Here is a 12,701-nt window from a genome sequence, read left to right on the forward strand (position 1 = left end):
CAACCATGATATCCCTGATATTTTTATTTATTAGATTTTCATAAATGTTAATTCAATCACATTCTTTCATAATTTGATATCCTATCTTATTAAAAAACTATATATTTTAATAAAAATGCCAAATGATAGTTAGCTCATTTATATATTTTTTTGAAAAATGGACACTATTAATATTGAATACTACTTTATTTTATATATAAATATATATATTTACAATAATATTACAAAAATATAAATATTTTTAATAAAAATCCTTGAAGTTCTTCATCTTCTTCTTTATGCATGACACAGTTGTATCATGCTGAGGAAATTCAACTTCCATGCTATTAAAAATATAATTTCTTTAATCTTATATATATATTTATACCTTTGGCTAATGGATGATAAACCATTTAGCACTAATGTAGAATTTTTATGGTCTGGATGCTGCTGATTCCAGACCATTTCTTGACTCTCTAATAAGGCACAGAATTTTTTTGTCACTATGTCGTCCCACACTCTAAATAACATATAATAATTATATAAATGTAAAATAATTAACTTACATTTTCGCATTTGTTTCCATTTTAAAATTTTAAAAAGTTTATTAAATATTTTTAATATATTACAATATGTATAATTATATAAAATCACTAAATAAAATTAAAAATATATATTGGCGCGAAATAAAAACGCATAAAAAAATCAAACCAGTTTGCTTTTTTTTTAACGCTTGCCGTAAAAAAAATCCAATTTGCACAACACCATTTAAAATGCATTATTTGCTTTTAAAACGGAGCGTTGAAAAGCTCAATTTGTACGCACTATTACTCTTTTTTTTATGTGCCTAAATTATGGATCCAACGAAACAACAGGCTGAATTCAGAATCCACGACCAGAAATCCCAGAACTAAAAGCCACGTGATAAAAATACCGGTGGACAAGAAGACACCGAACCAAATGGCCCCGAGCAAAATTACCCCATTTTTTTGAGATTTATCTAAAGGCTATAAAATGGTAGCCATTTAAAGGAAAATAATTTCTTCCCAATTTTAGGCTTTCTAATCAATTTTTTTTTTCTTCTAAATTACGATATTTTTGTCCAGGAACTTATTTATCCGGGGAATTCTGTCCATGATTTCTAAATTCATTGAACACCTAGCTTCTTCTCGGATTTTGACCTAAAACACCAAAATGTGGTAGTTTTAATCAAGTTGGCATTTTTTTTTCCGTATTTCACTGACAGTTTTTTTTTTCTTCCGAAAGCAAAAGGCCAATTCCCCCGTAAAAAATTTTTCTTCTCGCTCCACAAATAGTCCTCACTTCTCATATTATCCCTTTATTTTATGTTTTATTACTATAATTGAATTATTTACACCCAGTTAAGCCGAGCATTTAATTGATTATCTCCCCCCATTCAAAATTGGAGAAATAACATTTTTTTTTGTTTTTTTTTTGTTTTTAATAATAAAATATCAATATTATATAATATATTAAAAATAAATATTTTATTTTTAAAAAAAAAAGGAAAAAATTAAATATTGAATCCTCCAGGGAGATTATCTCGAACTAATATAATAAGTCTAAGGGGGGAGGAGCTGCCCAAATTTGAACCAGGATTAGGTAATATGCATATACTCACTTAATTATTAAGAAGAAGAAATAGCAGAAAAATGTCCGTTAATGAAATTCAATAAAACAAAATCAAAATCATCAACACGTTTAAATCGAATCGAATAATTAGTTTTATTACTATTTGTTGAATGCAAATCAGCTGGATCCGCTATTTTGGTAACCCATATATTAAAAACTTGCTTCCTTATCACCTCGATGATCAGGCAATTCTTTAATTGATATGGGTAATCAAAATGGCGTCCACAGCTGTTTTTCATCGATGTACACTTTCAATGAAAGCATCGTCAGTCTAGGTATCATTATATGCCATTGGTATATTCGCACTTATATTATTATTAAAAGTAACATAAAATGTTATATGAAGAGGTCTATCTGTCTGTGAATTTATTTTTAAATCCGCTACCAATGTGTTTCACCCGACCCCCGTTCCTGGTGGGTGTATATTATTGTTGTTTATATATGTCGCGACAAGGGCCCATATGGAGACCTAGACTCAGATTCTGACCAACGACGGTTTAGATCTATAATAAATATATAGCGCTAACCTCTTTCGGCCGGCCTCTTACCCCCCCCCCTAGTTAACTGTTAGCTCAACGTTCTTTTATCCCATCGCAAATGACAAGCGTATTTGGATGATGGATTTGCTTCAATAATAAGAATGCGTGCTAAAAAAAAAAGAGTCAACAAGGATACGGGAGTATTTAACTGCGACTCCGCTTATTCTTGCGATTCTTATGCACCTGCTGAAGAGGCGGGAACGGGGGCGGGAGCGCAATTTCTAAAAATAATATTGACTAAGGTTCGGCCATATGTATTTTCGAATGATTCTAAAGAAATTAGGTTTACCCGTTTAACATGTATACTACCTTTTCTTTCAAATTTTAATATTAAGCAAATCGATTAGCGTAAATATATTTAACGACAATGCTTAGCAGAGACCTACAGGCCCGTTCCTAAACTCAGCCCGGGTCGCGGTCCAGGTCTTATATTTTAAAACCAAATATTTGAAATCGCCAAGCTACAAAAAATCAAATATAAATGTAACTGGCCTGGCCGAATAAAATTTTTAAAAGAAACCGGGCCGGGCTTTGCGAATGGTACTTCTGCAGATAGATGTTTAAACCGAAGAGTAACAGATATTATCTAATAAAAATATCGTAAAATTTGTGTATACCTTTACTTGTGCTGATTCAATTCAAAACATTTCCATATTTTTTTTTAATATCTTTACGGTAAAATAAAATTATTTAACTTTTTAAAAAAAAAAAAATTGATAAAGAAATTATAAAAAAAAAAATATGTTTTATTTTGACAATTTGTTTTGCTTAGTTCAAAAATGATTTTATTTTCAAAATAAATTTCAGAAAAATATGAGAAATGTTTACTGTCATATCTGGTCACCACTGTAGTTTTAGTTTAGTATTTTCTTGCTTCAGAAGGTCTCTGATAAGCAATTGTGAGAGGAAGGTATTCAATTTTCACTCTTAAATGACATATTTTTACTATATTCTTTAATATTATACCATCCATGTTAATTTTTTAAATATAATAATATTTTATCATATTTGTATATGAATTTTTAAATAAATAAAAAATTACAATTTTAATTTCAATATTTTTTAATTTATTTTTAATATAACATTTTTTTTTATCAGTGATTTTGTGTGAATGTTTTCTTAAAAAAAACAATATTATTTCTTATAATTATTTTTACTAGGGTGGTGCAAAATACACACCTTTTCCATTTATAGGCCGATGTTGACACCAAAGTTGAAGGAACGACTGGAACGATAAAGATATTGTTTGAAACATGGACAGAAATTTCCTGTACACAAAGAACTTAGATTGCTTAGTATACCTAATACATCATAAACCCAATATTGATAAAATGAAGAAAGCTTGTGTAAATTCTCTCCCTATCTAATTTTAAAATTGTTTACCTTTTTTTTTTATAAAAGCGTTTTTGTTTTTTAGGGTTTTTTATATTGCCAGCGTGTCATTTTGTGCAGGAATATTTCTGTCATTCATTTCAAATCATGGATACAAAAATAATTCAGTGCAAACTAAATTTATTTTTTTTCTAAACCAAGTTGCATTTGCTCACCCCCCCCCCCTCACCACTCCTCCTTTTCTCTCGCTCCGATCCAACAGGATATTATTATACGTAAATTGTGGTAAGGGGTAATATTTATTATCATTTTTAGGATTTAAAATTTAATATATTATGTGATTTTTCGAAATTTATTCAAATATCCTTGAAAAATATATATTGTAAATCTAATATATATATCATATATATATATTATTTTTTTTCCCCACGTTTTCCCACATTTTAAAATGTAAATTTTATAGTAATTTTATTCGCAAAATTTTGTATATTTTAAGGATGATTATGGCTGATTTGATTATGGATTACCTTGAAAGCCGAGAAGATTTTTTTCCAATTGAAATTTAAAATGTAAATTTTTTTTTTTATAAAAATTTCAACCTACCATATATTATTAGATATCTTGTTTTTCTTTCCGGATGGTGATTATTCCTTCGCCATTCCAGATCAACAGGGGGGGGGTCGGTTACAGCACCGGTCTAAACTGTCGTAAAAAAAATTCTTCAGTTATCTAGCTATGCCACGTAATAATTTTTTTTTATTTAGATTAAAATATTTGATACTTCTTAAAACCTCGAGAAAAAAAAACATCAAATTACTACGTTTTGGACTAGAGGTCCCTTCCCTTATAAATATTTTTTAGCGCCGTTTTTTAGATAATATTTCGGCTAGAGTTCGGCCCCAAAAAACTTCTTAGAGATTTCATGCTAAGCTAGCCATGCAGATTTCTAATATGCGATTAAATTAAATAGTAATATGTATTCAAATATTTGTTTCTTAATTAGGTGCAGCGTGATAAAAAGCGGTTTAGCCCTCTGGTTGTGGATACAACAGAGCTACGCTCTCAAGTCCATCAAACTGGATAATTAATTTAAAGGGGGGGGGGGGGGATAAAAATTGAAGAGCCCTTCATTCACACGTTTGTGGGCTAGCCGCCCGTAACTTATATGCCTCACAAAACAGTACCGCGAAACTGTCGTTTAAACGTCTATAGGCTAATATAACAAAAGAGTTGGGTAAGACAAAATGCCTATCATTTTTAAACTAAAAACATATGCTCTAACTATAAAGAGATAAGAGATTTAAAATGAATGCCACAATAAATGGTTTGTTTTTTATTTTTAAAAAGTTCCTTTTTCTGGGAAATATCATTTTGCTATAACAACAAAATAATAATTATTTTTTTTATATGATTATAAAAGATAGAAACAGATAATTAAATATATATCATAAGAGTTAACTTTTAGAAAAATTAATTAGTTACAATTACTAGTTACATTTGTTGAAGTTAACTTATTAGTTAATTATCGTTAAAAATTTTTTTAAAAAAAAGTGATAAGTTATAGATGCCACGACTCTGAATCCTAACGAGGGATTCTCCCTAAGTCAAAGGTTTAGCCCCCTAAACATAACAAAGTGAAATTATATAAGCTTTATACTCTCAATGACTGAAAAACCCCCTGGTTGAATATCCTATGATGCATAGGATAGACTTATGCTATATCGCTCCCAGGGAACTTGGATCTCAACAAAAATTAATGACTTTATATAATCGTGCTTTTTACCACTATTTAAATAATATTTTTCCCCAATAATTGTGGAAAATTATAACTTATTAATCCCATTTTTGATTTAAATTCTAAGACTTTTCTATTATAATTGAAATAGTTAATTAATGAATAAAATTGAAATGATACTTTTTTATAAATTATTTATTATAACTTCATAACTTTTAATATTATCTTTATCTTTTTTTTCTTCTTTAATATAGTTTTCGCGATTTATAATAAGTTTTAATCAAAGAAAATATAGGTGAAAATAATTCACTTTATTAAATAAAAGAAATAATTGCGAAAAAAAAAATATATATGCACAAATAATTTATTAACAATATTTATGTGGCCTAGTATGGTTATTATGATGTATGCTTGTAAGCCGTAGGTACCAGGTTCAATCCTGACAAGGAACTGTAAAAATTTTCAGGTTTTTTCTAGACATATGATAAGATGAATTTCTGAGCTTATAAATGACACCTCGGTCACCGACAAGCTTGAACAGCCGGGTGCTAGGATACTTGTCCAATAAACCAAAAGAAAGAAAGAAAGAAAGAAAACGGTTAAAAATTATTCTACAATTCCTAATATAGGTATTCTAAACATGGCGGAATACATTTTCGGTTAAAATCAGATTTTTTAAATATAAAAAAACGAGATCAAAATAAATGATTTAATGCTGAAGAAATAACACATTGCCTTAAAAAAAACATTGATTATTTTTCGTAAGATATTTGGGCAATAAATTTTTTAATCAGACTTGTTTAACAATAAATAATACACTATTTTTAAAAAAAAATGATATATATATACATATATGCAAGATTATCAGGTTATTAAATTTCAAAATTTGCGAAAAAAAAAAAAAATTCTTTAAATTTGTCTGGGGGAAAAAATATTTTTTCTCCGAAAATGGCTGGTTTTATGGCCAGATCGGGCCAGGGTGGGCGGTAGGGGTTAGTTTTATCCCTTTTATTTACATAGTTTAACTTTACAAAAATCAGTTTTATTATTCGATTCATTTATACTGCTTCCAAATTAATGCGTTTTTATTGCGTATCATTTCTCGTAATAATGTATTTCCAATGGTATCTTGAAAATTGGAAAGCCATTTTGTTTTTTTGCGTTTTTTTTTATAATATATTTGAGCTTCATTTATTAATTAAAAAGTAAATTCCAGTTTATCCGATTTTTTTTTATTATCATAAAGAAATTATATAGCTAGCTAATCCAGGTTTTGGGGTTAAACCTTTTAAAAACTTGAATCAGTTATAGCGGTCGCTTTTTTTAAAAAAAAGAAGGAAGTTCTGAAATATCTGCTGCTGATTATTCCTAGAAATTATATTCCAACTAGTGTTGTTAAACGGCAACTCATTATTTCGTCCAGAATAATATTATGCAAACCTGAAGATTTTTGCTTGTAGAAGGAACAAAGGTTTGCACTTCTATTAGCGAAATCTTGAGACTCGGGCAATATTTTCCTGGCTAAAATATCGAGTTAGCCGTTTTCATCATGTGAATAGTGTTGCTAAACGGCTCGGTTTGAGCCGATTTTTTAAAAAAACGACTAACTCAAACATTATATCCGGAAAATGATTGCCCTTAGCGTCGAGATTCGGCCACCAGATGTTCAATCCTATGTGCCATCTATGATCAAAATCTTTAATATTGAGTTAACAACAGAGCCCGTTTAACAACACTACACCAGAATATCGTTATAATTTTGCCGTGAAAAATTTTGACCCTTAATATATATATATATATTATATTAATTTTTTTTATGTTCGATTCTCATATCTCTGCATGTATACGCTGGAACCAGATTCTGGGTAAAATCAGGTCTTACAAAAAATTTTCTGAGAAGAAAAAAAAAATGAATGCTATGAAGCATAAGTTCTTAAGACCTATGAGAAGGGTATACACTCGTATTTAAATTTCCATTGATTAAACGTTCTACTGGAGCCTTGGGATTTCATAGCATTTCTTTTCTATTCACCTAGTGCTTTAAAAGGGGACTTTATGTAACTTTTAAAAACCAATAAGTTATAACTAGTCATTTTTGATTTGTAGTTTATATAATCCCACAAATTTAACTAGTTTACAATCATTATTTACATCTGATTTTTAAAGTATAATTAATTACCTTTTACTTGTAACTAGTTGCGTTAGAAACGATGGTTAGATTTTACTATAAGAGCTGCAATCTCTAATTAGGGAAGCGAGAAACTTCTTAGTTCGGCTAACTTATTGCAGTCCGAGCCTGACCCAGAGCCCGGCTGAATCAAGGTGCAGAAATATGGGTACCCATAAACTGTATGGCATCGGTGCAAAACACCCCAATTTTCGAAAAAGCACATATTTTTTTTTAAATCGATGCCTGAAAAAGTAATTTTCATAAAATTTGATTTCTGGCTGCCTTAAATAATACTTTACATAATCGCGGGGATAGACCATCCTTTCAATTTCACTTTTAAACACCCGTTTACATACAATCAAAATATTGCCCTAGGAAATCTAAAAATTAGGTCCACGACTGAAATTAAAATGTCCGAGCCGAACTCGACGGTCATTTTTAAAAAAATATACCGTCTTTTCAATCCGGTCTATCGGATCTTAATGACAAATTATCAATCATTCCGTTATTATTATAAATAGCAAAAAATAACACGCAATTAAAGTTATTAACCGCCTTTCCCCTTTCCATTACAAAAAAAAAGAACAAATTGTTATTTTATGATAATAATGAAAAAGGAAATCATTATTTTCTTTTAATTTTTAAAAATTAATATTTTTAATATACTTAACATTCAATTTAAAAAAAAAAAAAATAGAAATAGAATGGAAATGGAAATATGTAAATAGAATTGAATAGAAATATTGAAAATAGAATAGAAAATATCGGAAAATTGAATAAAATAAATATATTAATCGAAATAATGGAATTTTATAAAAAATATTAAAATATTAAAATAGAATTGAAATGTAAATACATAAATAAGAATAATAATATTGAAATAGAATGGAATTGGAAACATATAAATAGGAATAGAAATATTGAAATTAGAATAGAAAATATCGGAAATAGAATAAAAAAAATATATAAATAAGAATAAAAAATATATAAAATAGAATTTTAAAAAAAAAATATATAATTGAAATTTACACAGTCATCAATTTTATTCTTCATTTTGAATAAAAAATTTAAAAAAATATTTAATGTCTTTTTTGTGATTTATTTTATTTTATTAAAAAAAAATGTGTCCAAATTTTTTTCTTTTGACAAAAAGTTGTTTAAAAAAAATACTCAAAAATAATAGTTTGAAAAAGTAAGGGGGGGATTTTTTTTTAAAAAATTTGAAATGTACAATACAAGTTTGGAATAAGTTATCTGAGTGTTTTTGAAATAATTAATGTGATTTATTTCTTTCTTTTTTTATCTTTCTTTCCTTCTTTGTCTTAATTTTATTGTTTATTTAATTAATTATTGTGTACATATTTCTTTCTTCCTTCCTTCCTTCCTTCCTTCCTTCCTTCCTTCCTTCCTTCCTTCCTTCCTTCCTTCCTTCCTTCCTTCCTTCCTTCCTTCCTTCCTTCCTTCCTTTAAACTTATTTCATATATAAATTTTTTAAAATGGCAGACATAAAAAGACCTGGACCAAATTATACAGGACAAGATGACATTGGACATAAATACTTCCGGACCAAAAGACACCACCAATGATACATTTTTTAAAATGTTTAGTAAGGAAAACTTTTCTTTTAGTGAAGTAAATTTAATAAACGAGTGAAAATTTTTTATTAAACCTTTAAGTATCCATGCTGGATTGCCGCCATCTTTCTAACTTTAAACTAAATGCTGATGCTGATTTGTTTCAGAAAAGTGGTTTCAAAATATTTAGTCCTACCAAAGGCATACATGTAAGGATATTTTGAATGCAATAACCTAACATGCAACCCATTGCACCACTAGAATTCTATAAAATATTTATAAAAAAAATTAAGCCTTTATAACTAAACCTTCTTTAAACTCTTTCTTAAACATATATTGACTCTACTCCTGGATCCGTGTTACCTTATTGTCATCTTTCTAACTCTCAGCAAACTATTGGCGGTGATGGCTTTAATCAGAAGATACTGTTCCTGAAAAATGGGTCTCACCGGAAGTAAATGGAACATATACATGGAATAATTTCGATGAATTAACTTAGCCTCTTGTCAATTATATCAACTAGTATGCTTTAATTTTTCATAACATTTTAAGCGACCAACTTTTATTAAAACCTTTTTTAAATAAATATTAACCTTACCCCCAGTATTCCTTTCTAGCTATCTACCATCACTCTAACCATCAGATGGCTTATCATGCTAATTAGTTTCAGAAAAGAGATCCTAAATATGGGTTCCACCTGAAATCCAACGCCTAAAAACGGAATAGTTATGAAAATGCATTAACTTAGTTAGCTTACTCATTACATCACTTGGGGGCTTAATTCCTTTTTACCATTCATCTACTCCTAAGCTAACAGTCTTGCTGACTAGCTCCAGAAAAAAGAGGTCCCAAAAAATAGTTTCCAATAGGGAATCGAACCATGATCTTTCATTTTATTTGATCATCTATATCCATTGACTCACTAGCTATCATTTAAGATTTGTAAATATTAATTAAATATTTACTAAACGACGAATAAGTTTCATTTGTGTTGATCTCAAACTGTAAATAACATTATACCCTTATTTGGTTATGTATATTCAAAGTTATATATAAAAATTAATGGGGGAAAAAAATTGTGCGCCGCGGCTGCGCCTTACCCTTAACCAATTATATTTGTTTATCGTAAAGATTAATAGATTAATACCTGTGGAACAAATTACTGTATTTTTTTATAAAACATTCCTATTTATCTAAAAAATTATTAAATTCGTTTGTCTGGGGTCTTTTGGTCCATGGCTATTTTTCCCGGTTGTCACATTTCTCCTAGACTAATGATTCACTTATTTAAATGTATAACAATATCAGCTGATATCATTTCATTTTGGCTTCTCGTATAAATAATTTATGGTAATCATTATATGTCATTTGACAGGATTGTCAGGTCTCCCGCCATCAGCGGGAAAACTCCAGCAATTCTCAAATTTTTTTCCCGCATCAAAATGTTCGCCATTTTATTAAAGCTTTTAAATTTACAAAATTAATAATTTTGAGTTGAGAAACGGTTTTTATATTACAATAAAGATGTTGTTTTTGTATGTCTCCGATCCCTTTAAATTCCTTCACAATTTTTCAAATTTCTCCATCAAAAAAATTAAATAAATAAATTTTGACTAAATTTATCTCGAAATTAATTATTACAATACCATATTTATAATATCATTAAATCTAGCTAATATTGTTAAACGGCTAACTCAATATTTTATCAGGAAAATTATTATGCCAGCCTGAAGATTTTGATCATAGGTAAGAAAGAAAGAAAGAAAGAAAGAAAGAAAGAAAGAAAGAAAGAAAGAAAGAAAGAAAGAAAGAAAGAAAGAAAGAAAGAAGAGAGAAGAAAGAAAGAAAGAAAGAAAGAAAGAAAGAAAGAAAGAAAGAAAGAAAGAAAGAAAGAAAGAAAGAAAGAAAGAAAGAAAGAAAGAAAGAAAGAAAGAAAGAAAGAAAGAAAGAAAGAAAGAAAGAAAGAAAGAAAGAAAGAAAGAAAGAAAGAAAGAAAGAAAGAAAGAAAGAAAGAAAAAGAAAGAAAGAAAGAAAGAAAGAAAGAAAAAGGGTTTGTACATCTGTTATCGAAATCTCGAGGCTTATAGACAATCATTTTTTTCCGGCTAAAATTTTCGAGTTAGCCCGTCTTTTAAAGAATCGGCTCAATGGAGCCGTTTAACCGCTCAATCATAGTTAAGCGAAATTCGAGGCCAAATATAAAAAAATAAGCTGTATTATTGTATTCCCGGCTGAGAATTTGCCGCAAGGGGTTATTCTGCACTTCATAATTTAGCACGAATTTGTGACCAAGTATACAAAATACGCTAAATACTTCGCCGCGAATTCACGCTAAATGCAGGGTAACAACACTAACTAGGAATAAGGCAAAATTATTAGATTAGTACGAATAGCATGTACTATTAATTTGTTCTAACTACAAATAGTGTCATTATTCGATACTTTCCTCTACGAATATTAAAAAATAAATGGGATTCTTTATATTTAATTATATAAAAATAATAATATTAAAAATTTTTTTATCTTCCAATTCCGCATTAGATTTCGAAATAAATTTAATAAATTTTATACAAATTTTAATTATCATAATATTTGAGAATGCATCTTAAAAATTATTTAAAAAAATATGTTTATATAAATCAAATTTTTAGAAATTTGCTTGCTTTTGCAACTTATTTTTTTAATTATATTAATTTTGTTTAAAGAAAATAAAAAAATCATTATCATTTATACGAGAGAAAAACAAATATTCTCCTATCAGAATGCTGAAGAGACCAAAGTTTGGAATCTTGAGTCTCGTGTTTTTGCTTACAGTTCTAAATAATATTTTGTTTGAAAAAAGGATGTTTCTGATTCCCACTTTATTAAAATTTGAAAAGCCAGTTTCTGGTTCCTATTTTATTGAGAAACTGGTTACGAAAGAGATTCTGTAATATTGAATAGTTAATGGTGGGGTTTCTAGTTCCGGTTATACGTGAGAGGAGTTCCAAGTTACTGTTTCCTGTTCTCGGACCTTCCGGTTTAGGACTTCGTGTTCTAAACTTCGAAATTTAACACTTATTTTGTAGGGAAAAAAAAAATTAAATCCACGCGGAATATAGGAAGTGATATAATTATTTAAATAAAATATTATTATTATTGTTTATTTTTCCATAAAGAGCCAAATAAATTTATCTAAATATAAATAGCTAAATAAACCGAACCGAAACCTCGCTTTAAATCGGGTTCGGTTCTTACCCTCCCAAAAAAATCGGATTATTGGGGAAAAAAGGACAATCTGCAATTTAAAAATAAAAATGACTATAAATTGATTTTAATTTTTACCTTTCGAATATTGACAAATTTGTTTCTTCTCAAAATAAATCAATCTAATCTTGGGGTGCGGTTGAATAAAAAAAATTTTTTCCCATTCCCAAAGAAGATTTTTCTGCCAAAAGAAATGCGCGACTTTTAATTTTTTTTTTTTGGAATTCAAAAAAATATAAAAAGGTATAATAACAAAAATATTTTATTTTATTTTGTGTCCAATATTATTCAAAAAAAATGATTTTATATAATATATTGATTTTTTAAGGCTTTAAAAAAAGAATTTATTTGTAACTTTTATGTTAACTTTTTTTTGTAACGATTTATATATTTGCCCTCCTCATAACGTAACTTTTAGTTTAAAAATTAAATTAGAAAGATTCGAAAGCTACAAAAAAACAAAAAAACAGTG

At 28.3% G+C, this 12,701-nt stretch overlaps 1 protein-coding gene across 1 annotated transcript in view; it reads right to left on the reverse strand.

Moving 5' to 3' along the window:
• Positions 1 to 12,411, reverse strand: part of LOC135928907 (uncharacterized) — a 48,120-nt gene extending 35,709 nt beyond the window's left edge. Inside the window, exon 1 of the mRNA XM_065465362.1 lies at positions 12,308 to 12,411. The gene's annotated coding sequence lies outside the window, so the exon portion shown is untranslated. The remainder of the gene's footprint in view (positions 1 to 12,307) is intronic.
• Positions 12,412 to 12,701: the final 290 nt, after the last annotated feature.

The sequence above is a fragment of the Gordionus sp. m RMFG-2023 genome, chromosome 4 (assembly GCF_954871325.1).
Source record: "Gordionus sp. m RMFG-2023 chromosome 4, tfGorSpeb1-WG-v2, whole genome shotgun sequence".
Taxonomy (NCBI): Eukaryota; Metazoa; Nematomorpha; class Gordioida; order Chordodea; family Parachordodidae; genus Gordionus; species Gordionus sp. m RMFG-2023.